Source organism: Macaca mulatta, chromosome 2, assembly GCF_049350105.2.
Source record: "Macaca mulatta isolate MMU2019108-1 chromosome 2, T2T-MMU8v2.0, whole genome shotgun sequence".
NCBI classification, from domain to species: Eukaryota; Metazoa; Chordata; class Mammalia; order Primates; family Cercopithecidae; genus Macaca; species Macaca mulatta.
The window spans coordinates 135,559,794-135,580,339 of NC_133407.1; the positions used below are offsets into that span (position 1 = coordinate 135,559,794).

Sequence of the window (20,546 nt, forward strand, 5' to 3'; positions counted from 1 at the left end):
AGGATCCAGGCCTCCCAGCCGGCCCCATGGCTATGGCTCTGCTGTTGCAGAGAATGACTTGGCATGTTTCTACCTTGTTCCTCCCAAACAGCTCCCTCGCGCAGACCTGCCCGTCTCCCCTTCAGAGCAATAAATCTCTCTAGTCTACAGTTTTCCCTGGGACACTACAGGAATTGCTGAGAGTGGGGTTTGGGGCAGAAGCTCAGAGAAGGCGAGAGAAAGAAACCCTTTCTAGACTAGGGCTGTTCAATTTAACATAAGCCACAAATGTAAATTTAATTTTTTTTTGTAGCTATATTAAAAAGGTAAAAAGAAACAGGTGACGTTAATTTCAATAATACAGGTATCTTTTATTTAGCTCAATATATCTAAAATATTATTTCAACATGTAATAATGTTTTTAAAGTATTGAGATATTTTACATTATTTTCTTGGTACCAAGTTTTGGAAATTCAGTGTGTATTTTACATGTTAGAGCACATGTCCATTAGGGCTAGCCCATAGCCACACAGGGCCAGTGACTACCATGTTGGCCAGCACAGCTTCAGATGCAATGGAAAATACAACTCAAAGCATACTTACTGGCTTTCTTTAGCCATATTTGGGTTTTATCCCCAAACTTCCAGTCTTTCTTCTGAACTTGACGTTTGCTCTCCAAGCCTCAGATCCTTGCTCCTCCCTGTGTGGACCAAGGACAACAGCACTGACATTCACTTTGGAGCTTGGTCAAAATGCAGAATCTCAAGTTCCTGCCAGGACCTACTGCATCAGAGTCTGCATTTCACTAAGATCTCTAGGTGACTTGAATAGTCAGTTTGAGAAGTCCTGCTCTAGACTTCTCCCTCTTCCCCTTGTTCCTCCTGATTGCATTTGAACTGGTGCACCTGGTAATGCATTTCAATCATGGGCTCCTTTTTGCCTGGATTCCTTTGTCCATCTTCCAGACCTTTGGCTTTTGCCAGATGTAGATGACACATGCATTATCTGCTTCTATCTCTAGGCTGCAGAAAGGCAAAAGTGGAAATTATCAACCACAAGTGAAAATGACAACTTGTCCACCACTTATTTGATACTTGCTATGAGCCAGGCCCCATGCTCGGCACTTTGCATGCATAATCTCACAGAATTCTCACTGGGTTTTAGAACCTGGTGCATTATTACATACATTTTAGAAACAAAGCCCAGAGACTAACATCCACACACAGCTAATTTCTGGTGGAGTGAGGATGAAACCGTGGCTCTGCCTGGTTGGAAAGCCCACGTACTTTGACTAGGTTCAAATTAAAGTTGTTTTAATGTGGGTGGTGGCAAACACAGGTGTATTAGTCTGTTTTCATGCTGCTGATAAAGATATACCCGACACTGGGTAATTTATAAAGAAAAAGAGGTTTCATGGACTCAAGTTCCATGTGCCTGGGGAGGAGGCCTCACAGTCATGGTGGAAGGCAAAACACACGTCGCACATGGCAGCAGGCAGGAGGGAGTTATGCAGGGAAACTCCCCTTTATAAAACCATCAGATCTCGTGAAACTTATTTACTATCATGAGAACAGCATGGGAAAGATCCACCCCCTCCATGATTCAATTACCTCCTACCAGGTCCCTCCCACACCACGTAGGAATTGTGGGAGCTACAATTCAAAATGAGATTTGGGTGGGGACACCGCCAAGCCATATCAGTGGGGGTACTTACTCTTGTTCAGAAAGTCTTTCATTCTGATTTTTCCATTTTCCATGGTCTTCCTCACAATGGTAGCTACACACTTTGTTGTTTTTGAACATCCACCTCAGCAACCTGACCTTCTGAAGATAACTTCTCCTTCTAAGGGAAACTTGAAACCATCTCACATGAATGTCCTCAGTTTCCCTCTTCTCAGTCTCAAAATCTCCATGTGTCTGCTTTGCCTTGATTTGGCTTTGTTTCATGGCTTCCCAGGCAACCTTCTGACTTTGGAATTGCAAGCTGGCTTCAACCAGGCATTTTCCTGTGGGGAAGGAGAAATGCTGCTAAGGCTATATTAGTATTCCTGAGCCTGCCTGGCAGCTGGTGTAAATTCACTTACTGTAAGTTCACAATTCGCATTCTGATTTATATCCCAGATCTTGGGGGCATGGTTAATGTGATTCTTTAATGTGGCTTTTTAAAACCATATCTCCATGCTGGGTCAGCTTAGAGAGTTGCATATCTCCCAGAGAGATTTTGGATGCACATAGATAAAGACCCAGGTGAACACCCTGCCACGGGGCTCCAGCTGAGCAGTGGGCTGAACAACTTTGCTGTCATTGCTCTTTCTCTCTGTATATGGCACAGGGGCTCTCTGACAGGACTTCTAACACGTAGAGTCTTCTATTGTCATTGGCTGGATAAACTGGTATTGCCAGCTAGATTTTAAAGTCTCTAAGGTATGGGCCACAGCCTTTGCTATATAGAAGGAATTTGACGAATGCTTCTGAATGAATACCTAGCTGTCTTAGTTTGGGTTCCCCCAGAAATGGTCTCTAAGACAAGGATTAGAGTGGAGACAGTTTGAGATTTCGGAAGGAAGGGGACATTAGGAGGCAGGTCAAGGTGAAGAGAAGGAGGGGATAAAGGTTAATAAAGGGTATGTTTTCAAGCTAGCTACTCCTGTGGGTGACTAGAGCTTAGTCCCACTGAAGAAACTCTAGGAGTCAGTGTAGAAATGTGCCTCTGAGCTATCCTGCTCCAAGCGTGAGGGGGCTAGGATATTTATACACCAACTCCTATTAGTAATTGGTTGAGGGCTGCTCTCAGGGCCTTCTGTCAGGAAGAGAAAACTCCCAGGCAAAGAAATAGAGGTGCCAGCAGTTGGAAGTCAGGCCAGTATGCACAAAAGTGGTAAGAATGAGGGGTACAGGAGGGTCCTGACAATGTCTGCCATGGCAGACTAGATTAATAAACCTCTTGCCATAACCAAGTCAAGAGGGAATAAGGTAGCTCTTGCCCTTTGATACCTAGCTCTTGAATTCCTTTCAGTCATTTATGGTGTTCATTTTTAACCAGGTATCACTCGTATTAAAATGTTGGAATGAGCTGAGTCATAGGCAGTTGGCCTAGATGGCAACTTGTTCCAGACCCTGACCTACAAATGCCTTTGGATAGATCCCTGGAAAGGCATGGCTCCAAATCCCTCTCTCTTGGTTTCTGTTGGCTGGCTGGTAGGCATAGCAGTTAAGTCAGGCTCTATGTGAATGTTGGGATCCTGTCCCTCTCCTGTCCCATGTGTTCCAACTTGACCAGTCAAGACTGGCTGGGCAGACACACAATCCAACTCAAAAATACCAGCATTAATCAGTTTCTTGGTATCTCTGTTTTGGGGGCAGAAATGACTTTTGGGGAAAGGAATCTATCCTGGGGGAAGGAGGGGAGAAGAAATTTCTATTATCTGTCTACACCTGTCTATATACACTATCTATCTATCTATCTATCTATCTATCTATCTATCTATCTATCTATCTATCTATCTTATCATGCTGCTGATAAAGACATACCCAAGGCTGAGAAATCTATAAAAGAAAGAGTTTTAACTGGAATTAAAGTTTCACATGGCTGCAGAAGCCTCATAATCATGACGGAAGGCAAGGAGGAGCAAGTCACATCTTACATGGATGGTGGCTGGTAAAAAATGAGAGAGCTTGTGCAGGGGAATGCCTTTTTTCAAAACCATCAGATCTTGTGAGGCTTATTCACTATCATGATAACGGCACATTAAAGACTTGCCTCCATGATTCAGTTCCCTCCAACCAGGTCCCTCCCACAACACGTGAGAATTCAAGATGAGATTTGGGTAGGGACACAGCCAAACCATCTATCTACATCTATTATCTGTCTGTCTGTCTATCTATCTATCTATCTATCTATCTATCTATCTATCTATCTATTATCTATCTATTATCTATCACCTATCTATCATCTATTATCTATCTATCTATCTATCTATCTATCTATCTATCTAAGTTTAGAAGGGACATTGCAGAGCAAGGATGGGAGAAATATGTGTCCTGTCAGTGGTGGAGAAATCCCATAGGATGGGAGGATTTGACAGTTTCAAAGGTTGACACCTCATTTTGCCAAAATCAGTCTAGATGGGTCTCAATTTGGGTCAGTTTTCTTTCTAAAATGTTGATATTAATATCACCCTGTGAATACATTCCATACACTCCAAGGCCTTTTAATCTTTTTAGTATTCTATGCATTCAAAGGAAGAGAGAGAGAGAAAAGAGGGAAAGAAAAGATAAGAGATAGAAAGGGTAAAATTGAAGTTCTGATGAAAATGCAAACGTGGCACATCCCTTTAAAAGAGAATGAGGCAGCAGGTTCATTGGTTTTCCACAGTGCCACAGAGCTCCAGGCCTTTGTTCATTCATAACTCTTCAGAAACAAGATTCTTTTATTGGAGTGAACTGTTCCTCACTGGATGGATCTCAAATTCCAAGCCAAGTGAATGTGACTGTAGGGGAAAGAGTGTTCACTGCAGAAGAATGAACAGCCCAGTGCAAACCAAGGAGGCTCAGGACATCATTGATTTAATATTTTGTCAACTGTACTGACTTAACTAGGCAGAAGAGATCCCTTCCCTTATCATTCTGAATCAAGGGCTTGAAGTCAGTTCATTAATTCACTTTTTCACTCCTTCATTTATTCATTCATTCAGTATTTATTGAGCATCTACTCCATTATGGATTTAGTGATGAATAACAAAGCCAGGTTGCCTGCCTTTGTAGAGTTTATATTCTAGTGGTGGTGGGAAATAGGAAATAAGGAAGTTAAATAAATGCGGTAATTTCAGATTGTGGCAGGTGCTATGAAGAGAATAAAACAATGGTGCAGTAGATGTTAATCAGTCAGGGTGGTATGTTATATAAAGTGGTGTTCTCATGATCTATTACTGTGTAACAGATCACTTCAAAACTTAATTGTCAAAACAAACATCGCTGCTCCATGGAGCGTCAGCTAGGGAGGCTCAGCTAGGGCTGGCTCATTCACGTGGCTGGCAAGTTGGTCCTGGTTGTGAACTGAGAACTTAACCTGGACTGCCTGACACCCATGGGTTTTAGTACTTTCCATGTGGTTGCTTGAGCTTCTTTACAGCGTGATTGTTGGGTTCTAAGAGTTAGTATTCCAAGAGACAAAGTGGAAGCTGCAAAGCTTGATATAATCTAGACTTGAAAGTCTCTATACTTCACTTTTGCTGCGTCTGATTGTTCAAACGAGTCACTGAGGCCAGCCTAGATTAATGGAGAGGGGAACAGACTCCACAGGTGGTCTGGAGGATCTCTCTGAGGAGATGATTTTGAAACTATTAATATATCTTGAAGAATGGCTTAAGTACCAACTAGGTAAAAAGCACTAGGTAGAGCTTCTAGGCAGAAAGAACAGCAAATGCCAAGGCCATGAGGAAGAAAAGAACATGGCATGACTGCAGGACGGTTTGTTGAAAGGCCACTATGACTGCAGCACTGTGGGCTGGAGAAGCTTAGTGGTAGACGGAGTTGAAAAGATAAGCAGTGCCCGGGTGACGTAGCCCACATTAAGGAGTGCAGATTTTATTCTAAGTGTGGTGAGAAGCCCTTCAAGGATTTTTAAACAGGAGTGACATGATCTAATTTACTTTTGAGACTTTACATTGACAGCTGTATTAGCTTGCTAGGGCTTCCATAAAAAAATACTACAAACTGGGTAGCTTAAACAACAGAAATTTATTTTCTCATAGTCTGAAAGTTGGAAGTCCAAGATCAAGGTGTCGGCAAATATGATTTCTTGGGGCCTCTCTCCTTGCCTTGCAGATGGCCATCTTCTCACTGTGTCCTCACATGATCTTTTCTCTGTGTGCATGCATCCCTGGATGTCTTTGTGTGTGTCAAAATCCCTCTGATCAATATGCTGGCTGCTATTTGAGAGGGCCATCCTCTGGCCAGCCTGGCTCTGGAATATTTCTGCACAATCTAATCACTGGATGCAATGGTGCATAAAGTGGTCCATCTGTCTAAAGGGGTGTATTAGTCAGTTTTCACATTGTTCATAAAGGCATACCTGAGACTGGGCAATTTACAAAAGAAAGAGGTTTAATTGGACTCACAGTTCCACGTGGCTGGGGAGGCCTCACAATCATGGCAGAAAGCAAGGAAGAGCAAGTCACATCTTACGTGGATGATGGCAAGTAAAGAGAGCTTGTGGAGGGAAATTTCCCTTTTTAAAAACCATCAGGTCTCATGAGGCTTATTCACTATCACAAAAACAGCACAGGAAAGACTTGCCCCCATGATTCAATTACCTCCCATTGGGCACCTCCCATAACACGTCGGAATTCGAGATGAGATTTGGGTGGGGACACAGCCAAACCATATCAAGGGGCTAAAGAAAAAAATGTATCTTATTTTAACCTCCACTTTATACTTTCCCTATCCTCATGCAATGGAAGATTTGCCAATTACTACCAAGGGAGTTAAAAACTTGAAAGCAGCAAAAGAGGAGTATTTTTGATGTTCAGGCTTTCTTAAGCAAGGCCACATTGTGCTCAGAATAAATTACACAAGACAGAAGGAGAGAAAAGTTATAGGCTAAATACTATTTAACTAGTAGGGGTGAGGTTGGGAAGACAGAGTTGGAAGAACAACGTCATCAGGATCTTAGGGAGTGAAGTTTCTCTGGCACACACACAAGGCAGAATTTTGGTGGTATAAAATATGTCCAAAAGTGTTTGGGGGTCCTCCTAATTTCCACCCCTGACTTGAGTGTGGGGCTGGACTTAGTAATTTACTTCTAACCAATAGATAAAATGGGACTGATCATTTATGACTTCCAAGACTAGATCATAAGACACATTTAAGCTTCCTTCTTTCTTACATCACCCATTCTGGGAAAAGCCAGGTGCCATGTCACGAGGATACACCATGGAGAGGCCACATGGTGAGAAATTGAGGCCTTCCACCAACAGCCATGTGCTTCTCCTGCCCCAGTCAAACCTTCAGTTGACCATAGACCCAGCTGGCATCTTGACTGCATCTACATGAGAGACCCTAAGCCAGAGCCCAGCTATGTCTCAAATTCCTAATCCACAGAAATTGTGGAGATAGTAAATATTTTTTTGTGTTAAATCACTAAATTGTAGGGGTAATTTTTTGTGCTACAATAGATAATTATTTGATTATTAGTGGGGGTGGGGAGATAGAACAGGAAGACTCCATCATGAAGATTTTAGGAAGCAAAATTGCTCTAGCACGTGACGTATAACAGGGATCAACATTTCTTGATCCCTGTTACCAAATTGAAACACAATGATGGGGATACTCTACAGTATTAGCTACAGAAGTCTCATGGAGCCAGAATTTCTGGGTCAAAAGATAACTCAGAGGGTTGAAAAATCTTCATTTTTTCCCCTAATGGGTAGGGAAACCTAGGTTGAGAAAATATAAGTGATTTTCCTGAAGTTCTTTTATCCAGTTTGGAGGACTCCTGGTTTAAGTTGGAGGCAACAGGCAAATTCTGCAAAGTTATTGATATCTGGAATTTCCAGCTGGCCTAGGTAATAATGTTTTCTGCACATCACCAATATTGAGGGCTCACAAACATATTTACAATACCCAGGAGGCAAAGCTGTCTGTGGAATTACAATCCAATATCAATATGTAAAACCGATTTAAGTTGCAATCTTTTCTTAAGCAAGTTGTAAGTCTCCAAGACATAGAAAGTGTTGACTCCTATTCAGCGGCTTCATGTAAACAATTTGCTCGCCATCTGACAACTCGAGCCTTCAATAGGCTCTGGAATGCAAAGACTGGTTAAGGAAAACCTCTAGACTGGAGATGTCCCATGGAGATTCCCCAGCTATTAAGCTTATTCTTCAGCTATTGAGAAGATTGCTTTTCTGAAACAACAATTTTTTGCCATTACTTTTAATGGCAAAAAGTACAATTACTTTTACACCAACCTAATAAGAAGGGTTGGTCTGACTTTATGGAGTCCTGGATCATTTCAATTTGATGATGTTCAGACTTTCTTAAGTTCCATGCCTTAAGCACTTTTTTTGAGCAAGCAAATAGACACCTTTATACCAATTTGATACCCAGAAATACTCAGGTAGAAGCTTCTTCAAAGATCTGCTCTGCTTTCTCTCCATCACCGTCTTTTTGTAAGTAGTAACCTGGAGATCTATAAACTTGGCTTTTGTACATCACTGTGCACAACCCAGCTTCTGTCCTCCTCTCTCACTCAATCAGGTACCACTGTGCCCCTCGATCACTCCACTCCAGACACACAGACCTCTCTTTTGTTCCTAAAATAAGACAGGTTCTTTCCCATCTGAGAGCCTTTCCATCTGCTTTTCTTTCCATCTGGAATATTCTCACCTCATGGCTCATAGAATGGCAGTGTAATGCTCAGTGTTTCAATGTTCACGTCTCAATTCAAATGCCCCCACCTCTTAGAGAAGCCTTTCCTGTGTGGGTTCCCCTCCCCTTCCCATCTGTGACAGTCAGTTGTATGTGTCAGCATGGCTAGGCTATAGCCCCCAGTTATTCAATGGAGCACTAGTCTAGGTGTTGCTGGGAAGGTATTTTGTGGGTATGATTAAAGTCCATCATCTTTCAGTAAGGAAAATTATTCTCCACAGTCTGGGTGGACCTGACCCCATCAGCTGAAAGGTCTTAAAAATAGAATTGAGGTTTCTCTGAGGAGGATGAAATTCTGTCTTTCAACAGCAGATTCAGTTGTGCTCAAGATTTCCAGCCCATCCTTCCTGATGGCCAGTTCTACAGATTTTAGACTGGCCTAGCCAGCCCCTATACCTGCTCGAGACAATTCTTCACAATAAATCTCTGAATATATTCCACTGGTTCTTTTTCTGTGGTGGAGCCCTGTGTGATATAGCACTCCAGTTACTCCATTTATTTTCTTAGTGCTTGGGTTGCCCGAGTTAGCTAGTGAAAATACAATATTGCAGCTAGCATGCAATATTTGGGATGTACACATACTAAAAAAATTTGATGTTTATTTGAAATTCAGATTTAACTGCATATCCTGTATTTCAGGGGTTCCCAACTCCCCATAAGGAACTGGGTCACACAGCAGGAGGTGAACAGCAGGTGAGCGAGCAAAGCTCCATCTGTGTTTGCAGCCACTCCCCATTGCTCGCATTATCACCTGAGCTCTGCCTCCTGTCAGATCAGCAGCAGCATTAGATTCTCATAGGAGTGCAAACCCTATTGAGAACTACGTATGTGAGGGATCTAAGTTGCAAGCTCCTTATGAGAATCTAATGCCTGATGATCTGTCACTGTCTCCCATCACCTCAGATGGGATTGTCTAGTTGCAGGAAAACAAGCTTAGGGTTCCCACTGATTTGCATTATGGTGAGTTGTAGAATGTGCAATGTAATAATAATAGAAATAAAGTGCACAATAACTGTAATGCACTTGAATGATCCCAAAACCATCCCCCCAAGGCCCCGCCCTTGGTCTGTGGAAAAATTGTCTTCCACAAAACTGCTCCCTGGTGCCAAAAAGTTTGGGGACTGCTGCTGTATTTGATCTGGTGACCCTACTTAGTATTTATCACAATTTTAACTTACATTATTATTATTATTATTATTATTATTATTATTGCCACCCAGGGTGGAGTGCAGTGGCATGATCTCGGCTCACTGCAACCTCTGCCTCCTGGGTTCAAGCAATTCTCATGCCTCAGCCTACCAAGTAGCTGAGATTACAGGCGTGTGCCACCACACCTGGATAATTTTTTGTATTTTTGGTAGAGGAAGGGGTTTCACCATGTTGGCCAGGCTGGTCTTGAACTCCTGGCCTTAAGTAATCCACCCGTCTCGGCCTCCCAAAGTGCTGGGATTACAGGTGTGAGCCACCATGCCCAGCCTGAACTTACCTTACTTCTTGATATGCTTACTTATATATTGTCCATCTCCCCATCTAGTCTGGAGGTTCCATGAGGATGGGGACCTTATATGTCAATTTTATGGCTATATCCCATTTCCTGAAACGGTGTCTGGAAACGAATAGGTCTTTAGTAGATATTTATTAAGTGAATTAATAAATGAATATATTATGTCATCTGTACAGTTATGCTTTCTGTCTTGAGAGGCCCAAATCACCCTCCACATGTAGAAATTGGGTTTCTATTTTTCAACAGTTGAATCAGTGCTTCAAACGATGGCATCCAAGTGTGTGGTCTGTTGGCTAAGGGTTCCCTTTCTCACATTGCTGTTGTTGTCTGCCCAGGAGAGTGTTGGTTTGTGTGATTATGTGACTATTTTAGGAGGTCATTTCTCTTATTATTTTGTAAAAATGAACAGAAAATGGAAAAACAAAAGTGCTGATAGTGGTGATAAGATTCTTGTCTCATAAACTTAGTATAATCACACCACAAAATAAATCACAAGACAAGCCAAATGCAGCAAATCTTCAGCCCTGATCAGAAGCACACAGAACTCAGGCTGCCTGGCTGTAGAATCATGCAAGGAGAAAAAGGAGCAATAATAAGAACCTGCATGAAGTCCTAAGGCTCTGTCGCTGAGGACTGGTTAGAGTGGAATTAGGAATTTTTTTCTTTTAGCATCTGGAGGCAGAAATCACTTTTAACAAGTGAATCTATTGTTTGATTTGGGGCATTGGCTTTTTGTTCTGCCTGTAATTTAAGCCTCAGCTCAAGTGTCACCTCTTCCCTGAAGGCTTTCCAGCTCCTTTTCCCTCAGCCCCACCCCTGAGAACCATTTTTTTTTTTTTTTGTTCTCTTCCCCGTGCTCCCAGGAGTGTGTGGTTTGAAACCATTTTAAGTATGTGTTTTCACTCTCCTTTTAATTTTACTCACCTACTATAATTGTCTCCTCCTTTAAATAGCAAATTCCTTGAAAATAGGAAATGCTTTACACCCCCTTCCTGCAAATACCCCAAACTCCATTATAGGGAGCTCAGTGCTAGCGTGGAAGTTAATGTGGACTTGATGTTAAAAGCCTGGGTTTGGAACCCAGCTCTGCCCTTTGAAAACTGTGTGTCCTTTGATATATAATTACATTCCTCTCCACAGCTCAGTTTCCTCATCTGTCAAATGGGAACACAACTATCTACTGAGAGGTTTACATGGGTTACTATTGGGGAACAATCGTTGGAACTGTAAAATGCCAGGACCATGGAAAGTCTTAATGATGTCAGTCTAAGCGGAAACAATAATCAAAAATGTTGGTTGAATGAATGTCTTTTTTAGCTCGAAATCTCAAGAGTTGAAAAAGAATATCAAGATATCTCTATATAAGAATACAGAATTTTTATATAGGCAGGAATGCCTCTGGATTCTGATGGAATAGTCCCCTCTACTCTCACTCTTCTACCAAGTGGGATCGAATATATCTGCTCCTGAACAAATTCTGTCCTGACCTGGCCCAATGCCTTAAGCCTTCACCATATCTCCTGTAGGCTGCCACATTCTGTTCATTGCCTCTGGGCTGAAATCAGTGGGCCTCCAGACAGGCTTAGTAGGTCAAGTTGGGGTGAAGAAAAAGCAATGCATTTGGGGCCTGCCAGCAAAGCCTTCTACAGCCCTGCTACCTACCACCTACTTGATCCCCCACCCCAACATTCAACCTTTCTTAGCATCAGTTTTCTCATCTAGGAGTCATGCATGATAAGCATGCACTCCCTCATAAGATTACTAAGGCACAGTTTCTCAACCTCAGCACTATCAACATTCTGGTTAGATAATTCTGTGTGTGTGTGTGTGTGTGTGTGTGTGTGTGTGTGTGTAGGGGGAGTACCCTGTGCATTGCAAGATGTTTATCGGCATCTCTATTCTCCAGCTACTAGATGCCAGTAGCACCTTCTACCAGTTGTGACAATCAAAAACATCTCCAAATATTCCCTGGGAAACAAAATTGCCCATAGTCAGGAAACACCACAGTAAGGATTAAACTCAGTAATTCCTATGTGAGCCTTTGTAAATTTGAGAGCCCAATTCAAGTGTTAGTTTTAATTATTTTGCTCTGATTTCAGAGAAAATTAACTTTCCCTCTTCTTTGAGTCCTTAGCTCTTAAAAAAATAATAACAGATAGCAATAATTGAATACTTGTGATGTGGTAGGCTCTGGTATTGTCTTATTTTGCACATAAGAAAACTAAGCCTCTGAGTGGCATGCCCAAGAATACAGGAGTAAGTAGTCAAGGCAAAATTTGAACCACAATATATGTCCAATGAGTCTAAACCCATGCTCTCAACTTGCATTTGTTATTTATTGCTGTATAACAAATTATCACAACTTAGCAGCTTAAAAGAGCATACATTTGTTTTCTCGCTGTATCTGTAGGTAAAGAATCTGGGCACAACTTAGGAGGTCCTTTGAATAACTACAATGAAGGTTTTGGCCAGGACTGAGGTCTCATTTGAATGCTCGGCTGGGGAAAGAGCTACTTTCCAGTTCACATGGCTGTTGGCAGAATCCAGTTGTTTTTAGGTTATCAGACAGAGCCTCAGGTCCCTACTTGCTGTCAGTTGGAGGTCACTCTCAGTTCCTTGCCAGATGAGCCTCACTGTAGAATAGCTCACAACATGGCAATTTGCCTCATTATGTCTAGCAAAGGAGAGAGACTGTTAGCAATATGGACATTGCCATTTTATGTAACATAATCATGGAAGTGACATGTTATCACCTTTGCTATATTCTATTAGTTAAAAGCAAGTTGCTTGGCCAACCCACTGTCACACAGTGGGATCACAGGGGCATACATACCAGGAGATGAGGATCCTTGAGGCCATCTAAGCGTCAGCCAACCACTCCATGCTGTCCTGCCTCCTGCTTAGTCCACTTATTACAGATGAGTAAGCCTGTTTCCGCTACTAGCCCAAGTGCTGTTTTTAGGGTTTTGTTTTTGCTTTGAAGATTATCTCCATCTTCTCAGGCTGCAATAACAGAATACCATAGACTGAATAGCTTAAACAACAGACAATTCTTTCTCACATTTCTGGAGGCTGGGAGATCCAAGATCTGGTGCCTACTGATTCATTTTTCTGATGAGGACTCTCTTTTTGGCTTGCATACAGACACCTTCTTGCTGTGTCTTCAGACAGCAGAGAGAGAGAGAGAGAGAGAGAGAGAGAGAGAGAGAGAGAGAGATCTCACCCTTTCTCCTCTTATAAAGCCACAAATCCTGTGATGAGGGTTCCACGCTCATGACCTCATATAAATCTAATTATCTCCCAAAGGTCCCATCCCCAAATACCAGAGAGAGAGATGTTGATTCTTCTAGAATAGGAGATACACACACACACACACACACACACACACACACACACACACACACACATATCAGGGTCTTGCTCTGTCACCCAGGTTGGAGTGCAGTGACATGATCACTGCTCACTGCAACCTCAACCTTCCTGGCTCAGGAAATCCTTCCCACTTCAGCCTCCTGAGTAGCTGGGACTACAAATATGTGCCACCATGCCTGGCTAATTTTTATATTTTTTGTAGAGATGGGATTTTGCCATGTTTCCCAGGCTGGTCTCGAACTTTTGAGCTCAAGTGATCTACTTACCTTAGCCTCTCAAAGTGCTAGGATTATAGGTGTGAGCCACCCCTCCCAGCCTGGAATAAGCATCTCTTTTATATACCTGTCTTGGAACCTAAGCCAAGGCTTGGTACTTCGTAGGTATCAGAAAATGTAGGCTGAGTGAATGAAAAACACATGCATAGGAACAGAGGAAAAAGTTCCAAGAGATTGGGACCCAGGACTGGTAAACATTAATGGGGCTTGGGGAGTCACTCTGAAATAAGGAAAACGGAAGTCTGCCTGAGTAGAGCAATATGACAGAAACATGGGCTTTGACATTCAGTAAAGTAGACTGTTGAATCAATCTCTGCAAGCATCATTTTCTCTCTTACAAGTGGGAATATTGTTGATACCTACCTCAAAGTGGTGTTGTGAGGACTGGAGAAGGTAATGTATGAAAGCCCCTAACATAGTTTATGTTTAGATCAGTGGTTGGCAAAATCTGTATTAGTCTCCTTTGCTGCTATAACAAATGGCCACAAACACAGTGGGCTTAAAACAATGTAAATTTATTATCCTATAGTTCTGGAATCAAAATACTGGGCTAAAATGAAGGTGTCAGTCTATCTTCCTTTTGGAGGCTCTAGGGGAAAATCTGCTTCCTTGCTTTGTCCAGCTTCTAGAGACTGCCTGTATTCCTTGGTTGTGGCCCCTTCTTCCAGCTTCAAAGCCAGAAGTGTGGCATCTTCTCTTTTCTCTGACCTTAGCTTCCATCCTGACATTTTTCTCTCTGATTCTGATGCTTCTGCTTATCTCTCAAAAGTACTCTTCTGATTACATTGGGCCCACCAGGATAACCTCCCCATCTCAAGATCCTCAACCTAATCACATCTGCAGAATTCCTTTTACAGTGGAAAGTAATATATTCACAGGTTCTAGGGATTAGGATGTGGACATTTTGGAGGGCCATTATTATTATTATTATTATTATTATTATTATTTTAATTTAATTTAAAAAGAGACAGTGTCTCACTATGTTGCCCTGGCTGGTTTGAACTCCTGGGTTCAAGTGATCCTCTTTCCTCAGGCTACCAAAGTGTTGGGATTACAGGTGTGAGCCACTGTGCCGGCCTGGAGGCCATGGTTCAACCTGCAATAATCTGCTGTCTGTTCCCAAAGTTTTATGTCTATCTCAACTGCATTGACCCCATTCTTCAAAACTCTCAACCCATTACAGCAATCAACCTGAATCCAAAATCTCATCTAAGTCTTATCAGGTCAAAAGTCTCATTTCTCATCACATAAATCATCGAATTTAGGCATGGGTGAAGCTCTGGGTATAGTCCAGTGTGTGGCACAGTTTCTCTCTATCTGTGGACCTATGAAGCTAGCAAACAAATTATCGGCTCCCAAAATACAAAATGAAACACACTCCACCAGGTTAACAGTTATAGACATTCCCATTCAAAATGAGGGAAGAATGAAAGAAAAAAGGAGTCTCTGGTCCCAAACATTTTCTAAATCCAACCAGAAAAACTCCATTAGGTTTCAAGGCATGGCTCTCAGCTCTGCCTTCTGAGCCTATAAGGTCTGCTCTCACAGCCATCTTTCCTTTTTCATAAAGGGTAAATACTTGTTTGCAGCTGTAGTTTCATCTGCCTGTTTCCTGTCTGTAGAATTTTGGGGATCTGACAGCCTTCTTTCATTCTCTTCTCTCTGTCCCTTTCAGGTCAAGCTGGCAGTGTTTTGGGGGACATACCATTCTTAAAAGCCTTGTGAGTTTCCTGTGTATGTCACATGGACTCACTCCATTTGAACATCAGGCCAAATCCAGCCTATTGCCTCTTTTTGTAAATGAAGTTTTATTGCAACACAGACACACCTACCTGTTCATTTACGTATTGTTGATGGCTATTTACATAATATAACAGAGTGAAGGGTTGCAACAGAGACAGTGTGGCTCACAAGCTGAGACTTTTACTATCTAGCTCTTTGCAGAAAATGTTTGCTGATGACTGGCCCAGAGCCAGAACTCAAATAAGTGGTAGTTTTTAAACAAATAACAGACTTGGGTGGGTTGCAAAAGCGGGGCCACTTGGAGGTAGTGAATATTTCAGACATTGTGCGGGAGGTGTGAGGAGAGAAGTGAGAAGAGGTAAGAGACAAAGGAAGAGGAAGTGAGAAGCTATGGACTTCAGAAGTAACCTTGATCTTCTTGGCAAGTTGCCTTGGAAGCCTGGGGCCAGGATCATTAAGCAGCAAGATTACCATGAAGGAAAAGAGTGAACCAAAAGAAAGTAAGGGGAGAAATACAAACTGGGCTCAACTGTGACAGAAAAGAAAAATCACACCTAGAGTGTGAGGGACGCAGTACACTGAGTCCCTTAGTACGCAAGAACCACATTGCCTCCTCATCATCCTCCCTCTGAAAAGAAGCCTGCTATGCACACCTATGGGAGAGCATTTGCTTAATTCGATGTGCCAGCGGCAGCTTCCCAATAAGCCTTCTCTCCTTCACTTTTGCTCCGTGGAAATGAGAACATACCGAGAGTGACGTTTGTGTGTGGGTTTTGGCACTTTCACAAAAAGCTTGATTAGCCTTATTTAGAATATGATTACTCCTTCAATCCCTGTGCATAAATGGATTTCAGGTGACCATGCCTGTCGCAGGCCCCTGCTCGCCTGGTTACTGACTTGAGGTGTTCTTTGGTTTAAACAAAGCAGGACAAATAAAGAGCAAAGACCCACTCGGGGCCCTAGACGTTCATAGAAACTGATTTCCCCTTAAAAATCAGCCCACTTTGGGAGTTGTAAATAGGGAGAAATGAACCATTTAAGAGAGTCTTTGAGACTACTGCCTATTGGAATGGAACAAGTTTGGGGTTTGGGGTGGAGGTGGCATGTCAAATTTGCGGTTACTTCCTAAACACACACAAACTGTTTCAATATCAGATTTGAATATGCTACAACTGCCCCCCCCAACCCCTTGCCCAGCAGTCTTTCCCCCCACAAACAGCTAAGCCAAGAACCCCAGGACAATTTGCTCTCTGTATTGATAGACTATCTGGGGTTTCTAAAGCAGGCGATGTATTCTATTTCAGGAAATCAGACCAAATAAAAATCATTCCAATTAAAAAGCACCACTGGGCAAGTAGAACAGCAAGCGCCCACCTCACACAAAACAGACCAACCGCAAAGTGCAGCCTTTCATAGATGTTGTTGATGGCAGAGTCACTGCCTTAGAGCCTCGAGTTTATTCAACGGGATAAAAGTTGCCTGGTAAATTGGGCTGAGAGGATTTTTTCCCAGAAGGCCATCACAAGGCATTTTGATGTACTTATCATTTACAAGAGCCCAGAGGACTAGAGGAATGTGAAAGTGATTTTGATTTCAAATACTATAGAACCCAGTTATTATATAGCTTATTAATACTGAGCTTCAAATAACCATCAGATATATTCTGAGACACACACATACGCACACACATACACATACACACACACACACCCCTGTACAGGCTTGTAATATGAGGCCTGTGATGGTGCTGTCTCATCTTATGTAGGGAGTTGGGTTCTAAATTTCTACACAGATGAAAATTGTGTATGGTTAAAGTTGCATTTGGAAAATCCCTTCAAATGCCCACTAGCACAGTGAGGTGCTTGCACCGTGGGAGGTAGGAAGTAAATCTGACTACTTCAGTTCTCACATGCCCCTTGCAGGTGAGGATAGGCAGAACCAACACACTGTCAGCCCTCTTTCTCACTCTTCTTGCTGAGGGCATGGAGATGAATTCACTTTAGTCAACTGTATAGGTTATATAACTTCACCTTGAACAGCTCACCCCCAGGAGGGTTAGTCCCCTCTACAAATACAAAAGCCACTTGTGTCCTTTTTGTAGGAAAAATTCCTCACTACCTGGTAAGAAAGACCCTCAATTGTCTCATCCACTAAAAACACTCCCAGTGTCTTCCATCCCTTTTCCTTCCTCTTTCTCTCCTAAAAAGACTGACTTGGGCTTTTGAAAATTGGTTAAGCCTTCTCTCCCTCTCTCTTTTCTCTCTTTCTCATTAGCATTTCCAAGTGTAATGTTCAAAGCTTCCAATGGGGACAATGCCCTGAAATTTCAGACAGCTCCAAAGGACTCCTTCCCACGCTGATGTAGGCACTTAAGTGTTGAATTAGCAATTTCCCAGCACAACCTGAATTCTATAAGTTAGATGTCACAAGTGGATTGATGAACTTTATTATTCAGACCTTTTTAGTTAAAAGTGCCAGAAACCAACTCAAAGCTTAAGTAAAATGGGGAAGTTTTTTTTGACTCATGCGAGTGAAAATTTGCATGTGGTATTAGCCTTGGGATGCTAGTGAATCGAACGACAAGGATCTCTTTTCCCTCCCCCTCCCTTCCTCTTTTCCACTGTCCCTTCCTCCCTCCCCATCTCTTTTTCCTTCCTTTCCCCCTTTCTCCCTCCTCTGCCCAGTCTTAGCTTCTCTTTTCTCTGTAGGTCGGGGCTGATCACCTCTTACAAGAGGACTCCATTCATTTTAGGGTTGGGTGAACTGCATGCTTCACTCACATCATCATATCTTAGGGTCATCTGAGGAAACAGTGATTTCTCTCTTCTGGCACCCATAGATGTGTCAATAAAGAGAGTCAAATTCTGTAAAATATTTGAAGAGATTTATTCTAGCCAAACATGAGTGACCAATGGCCTGTGACACAACTCTCAGGAGATCCCGAGAACATGTGCCCAAGATAGTTGAGCTACAACTTGGTTTTCTACATTTTACGGAGATGTAATACATCAATCAATACATGTAAGATGTATATTGGTTTGGTCTGGAATGGCAAGACAACTGGAAGCGGGAGGCTCACAGGTCATAGGCAGATTCAGAGATTTTCTGATTGGCAATTGGTTGAAAGAGTTATTATCTAAAGACTTGGACTCAATAGGAAGGAATGTCTGGGTTGTGATAAGGCATTGTAGAGACCAAGGCTTTATCATGTAGATGAAGCCTCCAGGTAGCAGGCTGCAGAGAGAATAGATTGTTAATGTTTCTTATCAGACTTAAAACATCTGTTCTATCAGTCTTAAGGTTGAGTTGATGTTAATGCTGGTCAGGTGAGCCTGAATTCCAAAAGGGGAGGAGGGTATGGTGAAGCAGGTCTCACTCCCTCTTCCCATCATGGCCTGAAACTAGTTTTTCTGGTTAACTTTGGCCTTGGCCAAGAGATGGGGTCCATCAAGATGGTTGGGAGGCTTAGAATTTTATTTTTGGTTTACAGATGAATCCCAGACAAGGATTCTGATAGGCTGGTATGGTCACAAGCTTCCTCAGCCCAGTCACAGGAGCTGAAGGGAGAAGACACTAGGATTGGCCAGACCTCGATCTCATGCCCACCCTTGTGGCTTATGGGAAGACTGAGGAGTTTAGCAGCCTGACAGACACCATATAGTAGTATGCAGTGTGCCAGGTGTGGTGGCTCACGCCTGTAATCCCAACACTTTGGGAGGCCAAGGTGGGCAGATCTCCTGGAGTCAGGAGTTTGAGGGCTAACAAGGCAAGACCCTGTCTCTACTAAAAATACAAAAGTTAGCTGGGTGTGGTGATGTGTGCCTGTAATCCCAGCTACTCAGGAGGCTGAGTCAGGAGAATCACTTGAACCCCGGAGGCGGGGGTTGCACTGAGCTGAGATCACAGTACTGCACTCCAGTCTGGGCAATGGAGTGAAACTCTGTCTAAAAAGCAGAAGAGGAGGAAGAAGAAGAACAAGAAGAAGAGGAAGAAGAGGAGGAGGAGGAGGAGGAGGAGAAGAAAGCGGCAGTGACAAGCATTTTCCCAAAGAAAGATGTAGGGAGAGTGCAGGTACAAATATAAAGACATGAGCGCTGAATGGAAGAAACCACAAATGTTCATCTCAGGGTCCTAAGAAAAATCAGAAAAAGAACCCGACCATCTCACTCCTACCATCATACATTCAACCAAACATCCCAATGGGCCTGCAGATAGAGATGACCTTACCAGCACTGTGTATGATATTACCTTGCAGCTAGTAGCAGTCTTAGCAACTGGCCCCAAGTAGTCATCTCTGAGCAGTGATCCACAACTTGGAGAAGGCATGAAAACTATGTTTCTCTGATTTGAAAATCTGCTCACTTTGTAAGTCAGGATTTTGCAAGTTTTCTAATTATAGTGGTTTACCCTTAAAGTAAAACAAAACCTAAAAACCAATGCCATAATTGCGTGCCATGCTTGAAGCAATTACTTTTGGCAGCTCCAGGCACCACCTCCGTTCTCCGTCATCCATCACAGTGTGGATTGAATGTCTGCAGAGCAAGCATTCTGCTGCCATTCCAGACCAAAAGTCATGCTAATCTCTCTGTCTGTTTTTCCTCTATCTTTCTTCCTCCCTCTTTTAAAGTCTTGTCCCTAGACAAGCAGCATCAGCATCTCCTGGGAACTTACCTGAAATGCAAATTCTTGAACCCCATCCCGTCCTGCGGAATGTGAAAGAGAAAGTAGAGGCAGCAGCAACCTATATTTTCATAAGCCCTTCAAGTGATCCTGACGCACCCTCATGTTTGCTGAATCCCGCCTTATGTAATGCCCTATTGTCACACTGACCTCAGAGCTATGCACGCATATGCTTCCTCTTTTTGTCTCCTGCTCAGAAACTCCCCATGGTCCAGAAAATAAATTACATACTCAGTTTAGCCATTCAAAGACCTTGGCTCTCATTTTCCTAACTTATTGCTTATTAATGTATTCATTGTTATGAATCTTATTTATTTATTGAGCATTTAGAATGAGCCAAGCACTAAGCAGGGTCCTTAATATACCTTGTGTATTAGTCAGCTCAGGTTGCCATAACAAAATACCATAGCCTGGGTGGTTTAAACAACAGGCATTTATTTTCTCACAGTTCTGGAGGCTGGAAGTTCAATATCAAGGTGCTGGCTGATTCCGGTTCTGGTGAAGGCCCTTTTCCTGGCTTGTAGACAGCTGCCTTCTTGTGGTGTCCTTGTATGGTAAAGAGA

General features: G+C 42.6%; 1 long non-coding RNA gene across 1 annotated transcript; it reads right to left on the reverse strand.

Moving 5' to 3' along the window:
- Positions 1-334: 334 nt before the first annotated feature.
- On the reverse strand, positions 335-20,097 carry LOC144339445 (uncharacterized). Its single transcript, XR_013414467.1, has 4 exons — positions 19,975-20,097; positions 12,747-12,916; positions 1,694-1,985; positions 335-1,001 (listed from the first exon to the last, which is right to left on the reverse strand). It is a non-coding gene; the product is annotated as an uncharacterized LOC144339445 (long non-coding RNA).
- Positions 20,098-20,546: the final 449 nt, after the last annotated feature.